This window comes from Sapajus apella, unplaced genomic scaffold, assembly GCF_009761245.1.
Source record: "Sapajus apella isolate SASKATOON/1434 unplaced genomic scaffold, GSC_monkey_1.0 scaffold3, whole genome shotgun sequence".
In the NCBI taxonomy this organism is placed as follows: Eukaryota; Metazoa; Chordata; class Mammalia; order Primates; family Cebidae; genus Sapajus; species Sapajus apella.
The window spans coordinates 54,327,848-54,341,785 of record NW_022436943.1 but is presented as its reverse complement, the minus strand read 5'-3'; positions in this window follow the sequence as shown (position 1 = coordinate 54,341,785).

Here is a 13,938-nt window from a genome sequence, read left to right as displayed (position 1 = left end):
TGGCCCATCTCTCCCTACCAGGAAATTCTAGTTCTTCTATCTCTGTGGTCTGCCCTACTCCCCTACCATCCTCTCATGTCAGGACAGACTATCTGAAAGAAGTTCTGAGTAACAAAAATTTCTTACCCCAACTACACATTATATTTTTTTTTTACTTTTACTGCTATAGTTGCTGCTCCTAATTTCAACTGCATGCTGCTTGTTTGAGAACATAAAAGGTCAAAGAGCACAGGCTCTGGAACAGGCCACCTGGGTTCAAATCCTGGTTCTGCCACACAGTGATCTGGGACAGTAATTTAATCCACCTGAATGCCTCCACTTTATTTGTTTATTTCTTTAAATGTGTAATTTTAGATATTTTTAACTTTTAAGTTCGGGGTTACAAGCTCATGTTTGTTGCATAGGTAAACTTCTGTCATGGGGTTTGTTGTACAGATTATTTCATCACTTAGGTATTAAGCCACTATAGTACCAATTAGTTATTTTTCCTTATCTTCTCCCTCCTCCCACCCTCTACCTTCCAAAAGTCCCCAGCCTATGTTGTTTCCTTCTGTGTGTCCCTATGTGTTCTCATCATTTAGCTCCCACTTATAAGTGAGAACATATGGTATTTGGTTTTCTGTTCCTGTGTTTGTTTGCTAAGGAAAATGCCCTCCAGCTCCATCCATGTCCCTGCAAAGACACGATCTCATTCTTTTTCATGGATGCATAGTATTCCATGGTGTATCAATGGTAGACTGGATAAATAAAAATGTGGTACATATACACCATGAAACACTGTATCAGTCCATTCTCACACTGATAATAAAGCTATACCAGCACTGGGTAGTTTATAAAGAAAAAGAGATTGAATGAATTCACAGTTCCACATGGCTGGGGAATACTCACAGTCATGGCAGAAGGTGAAGGCAAAGCCAAGTCTTACATGGCAGCAGGCAAGAGAGCATGTGTAGGGGAACAGCTTTTATAAAACCATTAGATCCCATGAGGCTTATTCTCTATCATGAGAACAGCTCAGGAAAAAACCTGCCCCCATGATTCAATTATCATCCACCTGGTCACTCCCACAACGTGGGGATTATGGGAACTATAATTCAAGATGAGACTTGGGTGGGGACGAAGCCAAACCATATTAAATATTATGCAGTCTCCATTTTAAAACAGGGATAATAACAAAATCTATCTCCTAGGGTTGCTGTGAGGATAAAATGAGTCCATCTATGTTAAATCCTTTAAAATAATTTCTGGAACATAAGTGCCAAGTGCATATTAATTATACGTATCATTTGGAGTCAGGGAGATGAGGACTTTTTTGCCTAATGCAGCTCACATAACATCTCCGAGCCCCTCTTTCATTATCTATAAAACAGGGATATTTGATGCCTGCCTTGAAGGTTGTAGTAGACCCTGGCACTTCAAAGGTACTCACTATCTTGTCATTTTCTTTCTTAGTTTAAAAACTTTGTTAATGTTGTATAAAAACTTTTTGCCTATATTGAACTGCAGAAGCACTGTAACACCATCTTGAAGTTTTCTTAGTGAAATATGCAAAAGTACTAATCTCTGATTTCAAACTAACCTCCAATTGTTGTTCTCTCATTTACTTTTATCTTATAGCTTCTCAAACTGAATAAAGCAATTTGATCTTCCTAAGTTCTAACCATCCAAACCATGCTGGACTCAAGGTGGATGGAGTAATTTTCATCCTCATCCAATATAATGGAGAAAATAGACTAGTAAGTACAAATGAGGTTTGACTATTTCCAGTAATTTTACCTCTGCCAAAGCTTCCAAAGAAGATCCCATGCATCAAGATTGATGTTTATGGGGATGGGGCAAGAGCCATGGCCCAGCTGACCTTCACTCTAGTGTGACACACTGTTTGCACTCTGAGCCAGTGTGCTTATCTAGAAAATGTGGGGAAAGCTACCTCATGCTGTTTAATGGAATTAAATAATTCATTTAATGTGCTTAATATAGTGCTTGAGATGATAATGTTTGGAATTATTTTGATGATGATGATTTAAATTTTCCTCAAAGACTTCAATAATCAAAGAAAAAAGCTTTTCTTACCCTCTAGGCGTCTTCACAAGCCCTTTCTGCAATTCTGTCATTTTTAAAACTTGCATTCTGGGGTGTAAAGTCTGACTCCTACTAAAAAGTGAGAAAATCCCTCAAAGTGAACTTCACAAGCTAAAGTTAAAAATAGGCTTGCCAGTCAGACAAGGAAAGACTACACACAGAATCCCAGACCCTCAATCCCCCAAAACAGAAGCTCCATTCAGGGCTGGACTAGCAATCTAGCAAGGAGTATTGTGGCAATCGTGGTTTCCTAGGGATGACATAAGGTACTAGCACACACTGGGTGGCTTAGGACAACACAAATACTCTCTCTTAGATCTGGAGGCCGGAATCTGAAATTGAGGTGTAAGAAATCCTCCCATACCTCCTGCTACATTCTGGTGGCTCCCAGCAGTGCTTGGAGTTCCTCAATTTCTTGATGCGTCACTCCAACCTTGCCTCTTTCTTTAAGTGGCCTTCTCCTTTAAGTAGGGAGTGCCTCTGTGTAGCTCTCTTTCTTGTATAAGGACACCAGTCACATTGGATTTTGAGCCCATCCTAATCCAATATAATCTCATCTTAACCAATTATATCTACAAAGACCCTGTTTCCAATTAAGGTCACAATCTGAGGTTCCATAAATTTGGAAGGCACAATCCAACTTAGTAAAGTAGCTCAGAGTCAAGGCTCCAAATTCAGACAAGGCTTAGGTTCCTTTCCTAGTGGCCTCACTAACAGACCTCATGAACTTGTCCCCCAATTTCTGTATAGAAAAAGTAAGAAGAGCAATGGGACCCACTGAATTGTGGTGAGAATTAAACAATAATAACAAAAATCAGTAACATTTACTGAGGGCTCGCCATCTGTCAGATTGTTCTAAGCTTTTCTTTTTCATTTACTCACTCATATTCATAACAGCTTCATGAGGTAACAGAATCATTATCCCCATTTCTCAGATGAGTAGGCTGAGGCCTGGGAAGATTAAATAATTCTCACAAAGTCCCACTACTGGATTTAAATTCAGGAGTCTTGTTTTTATGAAAATATCCTTAGCAGAGCTCCCAAAATCTAGGAACTGTCCAGCAAATGTGAGCCTCTTTTATTAGTATAGCCAGAGTTTAATTCTCTGCCCCACATCTCTCAAAGCTCAGGGCCAGCCCAGGTTTCTCCTATCTGTCCCCAGAGTTCAATGCTTGAGCACACTAACTATTGCACATCATCTTACAACTGTTAATAACAGAAGCAAAACACAAAAATAATACAAGTGTTGGAGAAAGTTATTTCTAGTAGTAATCTCAGAGTAGGTGCATAAAAAATAGACATCCTTGACTCACTTGGGAAGCTTGGGAAATGGAATATCTGCAGCCACATCTGGGAGTGTTCCTAGTAGCCAAGGAGCAACTGCCTGGAAGTTGGACCCAAAAGCAGTAGCCAGGCACAGAACCTATCCAGGCTATCTTCCTATGTCCTGGAACATAGCCACATCCAAGGCTTCAAGCCATACCTTGGAGCACCTGATCAGGTTAGCTCAGGCTCCAGAACCATTATCCTTCTCTATGCCTGTCTTCCTCATACAAATCTGACAGCTTTTCTTAAGCCTAGACTTATAAAGGTTGTTACAATAGCTACTTTCCTAATATCTGCTGCCACTTGCCAGCAGATATTAGAAACATCTCACTAAGTAAATCACCCCCACCTCCATGTATCCAGAGAACCTTACCCCTCCCCAACTGCCACCAAGGACATCACCACCAGGGAGCAGCAGCTGGTTCACTGAAATATCTCTTACTATGGCTAAGAGATGTGAGTACATCTCATAGATCATTAAATACACAAAGTTTGTCTCAGAGACTTTGTGACTCTTGTGTTTAAGGTCATGTTTACAACTTTTGTAACTTCACCTCTCTTTCCTGGTATATAGTGGTGATATGGTTTGACTGTGTCCCCACCCAAATCTCTTCTTGAATTGTAGTTCCCATAATTCCCATGTGTCATGGGAGGAACACAGGTGGAGATAATTAAATGATGGGGCAGTTTCCTTCATACAGTTCTCATGGTAGAGAATAAGTCTCATGAAATCTGATGGTTCTATAAATAGGAGATCCCCTGCAGAAACTCTCTTGCCTGCCACCATGTAAGACATGACTGTGCCCCTCAATCACCTTCCACCATGACTGTGAAGCCTCCTCTCCAACCATGTGCACTTGTGAGTCAATTAAACCTCTTTACTTGATAAATTAGCCAGTCTTGGGTATGTCTTTTCAGCAGCATGAGAACAGACTACTACAAGTGGCCTCTCATTCTTTAATGTATTCAGATATTCATTCATTCAACCAATAATTTGCTGAACATTCAATTGTGTGTATTACCCTGTGACAGTTGCTTTTGTATACTTACAAATTCATTATTTTACTCAACATCTGTGAATCTACTGTGTGCCTAGAACCATATGAGGTGTATTACTATAAAGACAAATCATCATCTACACCTAAAATCCTGAATAAAAATTTTACTGTCTAGTGGAATTGAGTACTATGTAAAAACACACACATTGCAATTCACTAAGGCACAAGCTATATGTGAAGTAAGAACAAAATTATGTAGAAATGCAAAAAAAGTAATGAATAATTTTACCACCATCTCTATGTACCTACCATTCTATTCCCTCACAAAGGTGAGGGTGTTAATTAACTTGAGTGTGGCAATCATTACGCAATCTACATATATATCAAATCATCACATTGTACACTTTGAATATATACAATTTTTATTTTTCAATTATATCTCAGTAAACCTGGAAAAAATTCTAAGTCAAACTTTTTCTCAGCTGTGATACTGAGAAGTCATAACATAGACTGTACTGCAATAACAAAGCAAACTCCAGAACTTCAGTGGCTTAACTCAACAAGAGTTTATTTTTACTCATGTAAGATGTCATTCGGGGTCTCTGACCAATATTGTCACTAGAGACCCAGACTAACAAATGCTTTGTCATCCCCAAAGGAGCCTTAGTTGTTACTTATACAAGAAAAACAGGTAGAAGGAAGGTCACAAACTAGCTCTTAAGTGCTTCAGTCCAGGAGTGACTTTTGGCCAGATGGAGCCATATGGCTCTGTCTATCTGCAAGAATGTATAAGCATTTGTGTGTAAAGGGGAGGAGGCACACTGATAATCAATGAGCAGCAGTAAAGTCTGCTACAAAAAATTTTAGATATCTAATTTTGAGAAGTAAATATTATTGTGTATATTTAAGATATAGAGCATGATGTTATGGATAGTAAAAAGGTAAAACATATTACCACAAACATCATTTTATGTAGTTGCCCTTTTTGTTTGTGTTTGTGGCAAAAATCAGCTAAAGTCTATAGGCATATCTTGGAGATATTATAGGTTCAGTTCCAAGCTACCTCAATGAAGCCAATATTATAATAAAGGAAGTCACACAATTTTTTGGTTTCTGAGTCCATGTAAAAGTTATGTTTACACAATACTATACTCTATTAAGTATGAAATAGCATTGTGTCTAAAAAATATATATACTGGCTGGGCATGGTAGCTTTTTCCTGAAATCCCAGCATTTTGGGAGGTCAAGGCCCAAGGATCATCACTTGACATCAGGAGTTTGAGACCAGCTGGGCAACATTACAAATATCTGGTCTCTACACACACACACACACACACACACACACACACACACACACACACACAAATTGTCCTGGCATGGTGGCATAAACCTGTAGTCTCAGCTACTTGGGAGACTGAGGTTGGAAGATCCCTTGAGCCCACAATGTGGAGATTGCACTGAGCTGAAATTACACCATTGCATTCCAGCCTGGGTGATAGAGTGAGACCACGTCTCAAAAACAATGTATACACTTTTATTTAAAAATATTTTGTTGCTGAAACATGGTAATGATCATCTGTGCCTTCAGCAAATCATGAAGGTTTTGCTGATGGAGGCTCTTGCCTTGTTGTTGATGGCTGCTGACTGATCAGGGTGGTGACTGCTAAAGGCTGCAGTGGTGTGGCAATTTCTTAAAATAAGAAAAAAATAAAACTTTCCACATCAATTGACTTTTACTTTCACTAAAGATTTCTCTGTAGCATATGATGCTGTTTGATAGAATTATATCCACAGTATAACTTCTTACAAAATTGGAGTCCATCCTCTAAAAAACCTGCTGTTGCTTTATCAACTAAGTTTATGTAATACTCTAAATCTTTTCTTGTTACTTCAGCAATGTTCACAGAATCTTCACCAGCAGTTGTTTCATCTTAAGAAACAACTTTTCTTTTCACCCATCAGAAACAGTCTTCATGGTTCAAGTTTTATCATGAGATTGCAGCAATTCAGTCACATCTTCAGGCTCCACTTCTAATTCTAGTTCTCTTGCTATTTCCATCACATCTGCAGTTCATTCTTCCTCTAAAGTCTTGAACCTCTCAAAGTCCTTCATAAGGATTAGAATCAACTTCCCCCAAACTTCTGTTAATGTTGATATTTTTACCTCCTCCCATGAATCATGAATGTTCTTAATGGCATCTAGAATGGTGAATTATTCCAAAAGATTTACTTGCCCAGATCCTTCAGAGGAATCACTACCTATGGCAGCTGGAACTTATGAAATGTATTTTTAAAATAATAAGATCTGAAAATCTAAATTAATCCTTGACTCACGAGTTATAAATAGATGTTCTGTTAGTAGGCATGAAAACAACACCAATCTCCTTTTACCTCTCCATCGGAGTTCTCAGTTGACCAGGTTTGTGGCCAATGGTCAGTAATATTTTGAAAGGATTTTTTTTTCTCTGAGCCATAGGCCTCAATAGTGGGCTTATAACATTTGGCAAGCCATGCTTTAAACAGAAGTGCTGTCATCCAGGCTTTGTTCTTCCATTTCTAGAGCATAGGCAGAGTAGATTTAGCATCATTCTTAGAGGCCCTTAGATTTTCAGAATGGTAAACAAGCACTAGCTTCAACTTAAAGTTAACAGCTGCATTAGTCCTCGACAAGACAGCCTGCCTGTCCTGTGAAGTTTGAAGCCAAAAATTGACTTTTCTTCTCTAGGTATAAAAGTCCTATATGGCATCTGCTTTCAATATAAGCCTATGTCATCATCTACATTGAAAATCTATTGTTTAGTATGGCCAGCTCGTCAATGACCTGGGCTAGATCTTATGGATAACTGGGTGCAGCTTTTCTGTTGGCACATGCTGCTTCTTCACCTTGTCCTTTTATTTTATGGAGATGGTTTCTTTCCTTAAACCTCATGAACGAAGGCCTGCTAGCTTCCAACCTTTCATCCTCAGCTTTCTCACCTCTCTTAGCCTTCATAGAATTGAAGAGAGTTAAGGCCTTTCTCTGAATTAGGCTTTAACTTAAAGGAATGTTGTAGCCAGTTTGATCTTCTAGCCAGATCATTAAAACTTTTTCCATAATAGCATAAGAGTGTTTTACTTTCTTATCATTTGTGCATTCACTGAAGTAGTACTTTTAAATTCCTTCAAAAACTTTTCCCTTACATTCACAACTCAGTTAACTGATTGGTACAAGAGGCCTAGTTTTCTGCCTGTCTCAACTTTCAACATGCCTTTTTTACTATGCTTAATTATTTCTAGCTTTTGATTTAAAGTGAGAGACTTGTGACAATTCCTTTGACTTGTACGCTTAGAGGTCATGTAGGACTGTTAATTAGCCTAATTTCAAGATTGTTGTCTCAGGGACCAGGAAGGTCTGAGAACAGGGAGAGAGTTGGGGAAATAACTGGCCATTGCAACATTAAAAACCACACATCTTTGATTCAATTCATCATTTTACATGGGCACAGTTCACAGCATCCAAAAAAATTACAGTAGTAACATCAAAGATCACTGATCGCAGATCACCAGAATAGACATAATAATAAAAAGGTTTGAAATACTGTCAAAATTATCAACATGTGACACAGAAACACAAAATGAGTAAATGCTATTGGGAAAATGTCACCAATAGACTTGTTGATACAGGGTTTCCACAAACCTACAGTTTGTAAAAAACATATCTGAAAAACACAATAAAGCAAAGCACAATAAAGTGGGGTATGACTGTATTCATTTAGCATGAATCCCAAATGCAGGACAATGTTATTATCTATCATCCTCATGTTAGAATTTTTAAGTTGTCTAGTCCAATAACCTAATTTTACAGATACCCAAAAGGGAAGGTTCTCCTTTTGCAAATTATTTAATTTTCAGTTAACTTCTCTTACCTTCTAGTATTTCCATCATCCACAAGGATATTAAGGAGGATTTATGGTTCTTGATGTGGATATCAGCTTTTGAAAGAAGTAAAAGATTAAAGTAGCAGACTGCAATGATTCAGATGGTAGATAAAAATTCAACTATATCAATAATGACATAAACATAAATTAGTCACAATCACCCATTAAGAGATAAAGAAGGACAGATCAGATTTAAACAATAAAAATATATGGTATTTATAAAAATATATGGGTATGCAAAGTAAAGTATGTATGAAGTTAAAAGTGATTAAACAAAAGATCATGTATTCTACTGAACTCAGTATTTCTCAGCTTCAACACTTTTAACATTGAGTCTAGATAATATTTTAAGAGCATAATCCTGTACATTATAGAATGTTTAGCAATATCTCTGGACTCCAGCAGATGCCAGTAACATTCCCCTCCCCTGCTGCGTAAACCAAAAATGTCTCCAGGCATTGTCAAATCTTCCCTTATAAAGGTTCAAACTACTCCCAATTGAGAAAAACTGATCTAAAACAGGTTATTTAGTTTTCCTACTTATTCATCAGTAAGAGGGCATTAATGATAGTATCTTTCCTCTAGGATGGTTATAAGGGTTTTATGAATTTATACATACATTGTAGAAAAGACTCTTGGCAGAGAATAAGTATTGAAATCATTTAAGAAACTGCTGTCATATCAGAAGTAATGGTGGAAGGAATAAGAATAGGCATATTATGCTAGTAAACTGTCTTTTAATAAAGGGTACATTTTCGACTTATATTCAAAACAGCAAATTGCCTCTTCTGTAGAGGGGGAAATGTGCTCATTTATTTAATCCTTGTATCTGTAGCAAAGATGGAGCTAGACTCTGGAAATAAACTCATAAACTCATAGATACTTGAAATAAGTTTATAAAAGTGATAAGATGAAACCAAAAATGAAAAACAGGAGAGGTAGAGAGAAAAACAAGGATAATAGAAATCTAATGAAATACAGAAAGAGAAAGACATGCAGACAGACAGATCAACAACTCTTACTATTTATTAGACCACCTCAAATCCTAATATGAGCCTGCAGACCCTCAGGTTTAGGGACTCAATTAATACTGCCCCTTAGTTTAGCAACACAGAGCTCAAAAACTAAAATAAAACATGAGCCCAGCCTGAAATTTCTCCTGAGATGCTTGAGAGAAATGAATGAAAAATGACCATTAGGAATACCCCACCATACCAAGACTCAGGATTCTGAAAGATAAAGCCTCGCTAACGATGAGTTCACAAATCAAGTTGAAAATCCCTGGCAGAGTTAATATTTTTGACAATGGTGATGGTGAAAACAGAGCTAATGTTTTTTGAGCGATTACGTGTCATTCTGTTTTAATTATTTTAAATATAATATTAATACCTAATATTTCCATAAAACAGATTATGTTAATATGTTCATTTTACATTTGAAGAAAGGGAGGCTTTAAAAGTTAATGTTTATTCAATTAAAGATAACTCAGCTAACACATAGCAAGCTGGAGATTCAAACCATGCATTCTGACCTCAAAATGTTTTCTTAAACCTTTGCTAGATTGCTTCTTCGTATAATAGACAAGCAAACTATGAGTAATGTAAGAAAACAAGAAATTAGAAACATAAAAGAAAAATACTGTGAAAGAAGGAAAGATACACAGAACTTCTGTAAAGAAACAAAGCAGTTATTGAAGTTGAAAACTCAATGGACAAGTTAAACAGTAAATTAGGCACAATTCTTTAGAGAGGGCCATGTAATGAAAAACAGGTCTGAGAAAAATACCATACCACTTCAAAAAGAACAAAGATGTAGCAATTGAATAGACTGTGTCATTCCAGGATGTCTATTAGTAGTTACACAAGAAAAAAAAAAAAAAAAACAGATAAAATGAAACGAGACAAGATATGCTGATGTCTGGGAATTTTCCAGAGTTGAAGAAAACAATGAATAGTCACATTAAGAAAAACATTGAGTTATATTTTAAAAATAAACAAAACAAGATACACATGTAGAAACCTTATTTAAAAATTCAGGAAACCAAAGACAAAGACGAGGTTTTCAAAGCAATGAGGGAGGAAAAAAATCTCACATTCTCTAAGAAAGAATATGTTTCAGACCAACATTACCTTCTCTACAGAAACATTGGAAACTAATAAAAAGCAAAATAACATTATTGAAACTTTGGGGAAATAAACTGTCAGTTTAGAATTCTATAGCCGCTTAAACTGCTATTCAAGACTGAGGATGTAATAAAGAAATTGTAAGACAAAATTTGAGGGACATAATCACTAACTGATCATCACAATAAATAAATAAATAAATCATTAAACAATGTACTTCATGAAGAAAGTAAACCCGGAAGGAAGATATATGCTGCAAAGGAAAATGATAAAGTATAATTTTAAAAGGTAAACTTGTACATAAACCTAAACAACACAAAATCAGAGAACAATGGTTTTGATGAACTTAGAAGTATCAAAACAAGGGGAAATTCATAATAAAAATTCAACACATAAGGTGATTGGTGAGAGATTGGAAGAGTTGAATTCTAAAGTCTTTGCATCATTCTGAAGTAGGGAGGGAGAGATACTGATTATCATAAACTTTTCTGAAGTACACTAAAAGAATGGAAACAGCATATTAGAAAGAAACAAAGTAGCATTATGATTTTACTTTAAGTAAACTTTATGTTTTGCAAATTCAAAACAATTTCCATCCAGGAACAGATTTTAACAGAGAAAGTCACACCTTAGAGCAAAGATTTGCAGGAGTCAAGATGTATTTTGGATGAACAAAAGAGTCTCTAACTGCAGTCTGATATCAGGAGTCATGGAAGGGTACTTTAGCATTGGAGTATCAAGCTTCCCGCATTCTGAGCACTGCCTACATGTGTTACCTTAAGAAAAACTCCCATATCTGAGACTTTAAGTAGCAAAAGCTTATTTTTGCAATGCTAGCCTGAGTTGGGAAAGCTCTTAAGGGCTCTGCCAAATCAATATTAAGCTTTATCAGTGAATACCATTTGTCTTAGTCCATTTTCTGTTGCTATAGCAGAATACCACAGACTAGGTAATTGATAAAGCATGAAGGCTTATTTTGGCTCATGGTCCTGATGCTGGAAGGTCCAAGAGCATAGCGCAAGCATCAGACAGGCCTCCTGCTGCTTTATAACATGGTGGGAGATATCACATGGCCAGAGAGGAAGCCAAGCTTGCTTTTCATAACAACTTGCTCTCATGATAACTAACCCCCTCCCACAAAAACTGGCTTACTCCAATAAGAACCACAATAATCTATTCATGAGAGTGGAGACCACACAACCAAAGCACCTCCCACTAGGCTCCACCTCCTAACACTGCTGCCATAAGAAATTAAGGTTCTAACACATGCACTTTTGGTGGATACATTCAAAGTACATCACCACCGTAAAGTTAATAAGTTGAGTATGAGAATTGTTAGGGAGCTTCTCACAGTCTCCACATAGAAGCAGCACAGCCACTCCCCTTCTGGATTCATTGGTCAGAGCTTCTCACATGAATCTGCCCAACTGCAAGGGGATTGGAAAGTCCAGTTACCAAAGTTATGAAGACAAAAAAAAGGAAAAACTGAATCGTGGTAGGCACAAATAATACGTACCTCACCCTTTCACAAAATTTTGAGGTGCCATACTTTTAAGGCCAGACTAAAATAGATGCAATGTGTTTCATACTAAAAGTAAATAGACATCTCTGGATTTTTCTTAAGTCCTAGGGATCTGAATAATTACTGCAAATAAGAATAATATTTGATTATGTTGGAGTACTTAGTTTATAAATATATATTGCAAGGTATTACATCGCAATGCTTGATGTCAGACATTTATTTACTGAGCACTTATTATGTGTCATTTATCACAGACAAGGTGAATTACTTCTTCCATTTTGAATCTAGGAAAGAAAAATAAAAACTCAGGACCCCAATTCACTATGCCAAAAGAAAAAATATTAAGCTGAAAGCTGTCATTTAATAAGCTGCCTTTTCTTTTGTTACTAAACAGATGCTACAGATACAAGGTTAACTATCTCCACAGGTAGGATGTATGTTCACCTTATCTTATGTAAAGTGCCAGATTTACTGAGCACGAGAGGGATACGTAATTATCTATTCCCCTACCTGCTCCTTTTCTCTTGCAGCATGTGGATTATCATACCCTCCCTCTTTCTTCTACAGCCTACTTTTCCCCTTTAAATACTGAAGCCCTCAAAAGCACCTTTGGAGAAGGTACAGGCCACATGTTTTTTCTGTGATTCCATGTTTATTTTTTCCAGGCATGTCCTTAACCTTGGCAAAATAAACTAAATTGTTTGAGACCTATCTCAGATACTTTTTGGTTTGCAAATCCAAGGTATTAGAAGCTCATAGATGTTAAATAACTTACTTAAGAAACCCAAAATAGTAAAAGACAGTAAGTTCTTCAACCCTGGTTTCCAAGGTCAAGTGTAGGACTATTATCAGGATATGATATTTTCACTCTTATGGCTATACTGTCAAATATGCCCATGCAGGTAAATAATTGTGCATCAAGGCATGTCCATTTGTTATGCCACCTTCAGACTGACTCCCTGTATGGTGTTTGTTTATTTGTATGCTTGTTTTATTTTGTTCTTACTATACTTGGACACTCTTTCTTAATTGGTATTAAATTTCACCCTCAGGCTTAGAATACTTACCTTTGGCTTTGAAAAAAATCTCAGTATCATTTGTCTATCAAATCAGAGGCTGCCTTTGAGATAGCATCCAAGAGTCTAGTGGACATGCCTCTGTCCAGCCCTCCTCTCCCATTTTAATGAAGGCTTGCCCCCTTCCGGAGTGTGTAGAGGAAGCTGATCCTCATTCCCCTATCTCACTTTAACTTTATGGCTTTCGTGGAAAGTTTTGATACCTCAAACTTTGGCTCTAATGATTGGGTATGCAACCCAATGTGGTACAAACAGAGATTTTTCAAATTATAACATAAAAAAGAGAAGAGGGGGTTAGAGACAGAAAGAGAAAGGAAGGAAGGAAGAAAAAGAGAAGAAAAAAGAGGGGTTTATTCATCATTAAGGTAAACAATTTAACTTAGTTATCTTTTTAAAAGGACCTATCTCCAAATATAATGCATAGGTAGTAAGTAGGGGTTATGAGCTTCAACATATGAGTTTTGAGAGGTCACAAGTCAGCCCATAACACAGAATGAGTGAGGGAGAATGAAAGAGATAGAAATAGAAACACACACTCAGAAAGAAACAGAGATCAAGAGAGAAAGTAAAAAAGAGAGAGTCGTTCTACTATAAGGACATATGCACACGAATGTTCATAGCAGCACTGTTTACAATAGCAAAGACCTGGAACCAACCCAAATGCCCATCAATGATAGACTGGACAGGGAAAATGTGGCACATATATACCATGGAATACTATGCAGCCATAAAAAATGATGAGTTCGTGTCCTTTTTAGGGACGTGGATGAACCTGGAAATCATCATTCTCAGCAAACTGACACAAGAACAGAAAATCAAACACCGCATGTTCTCACTCATAGGTGGATGTTGAATAATAAGAACACATGGACACAGGGAGGGGAGCATCACACA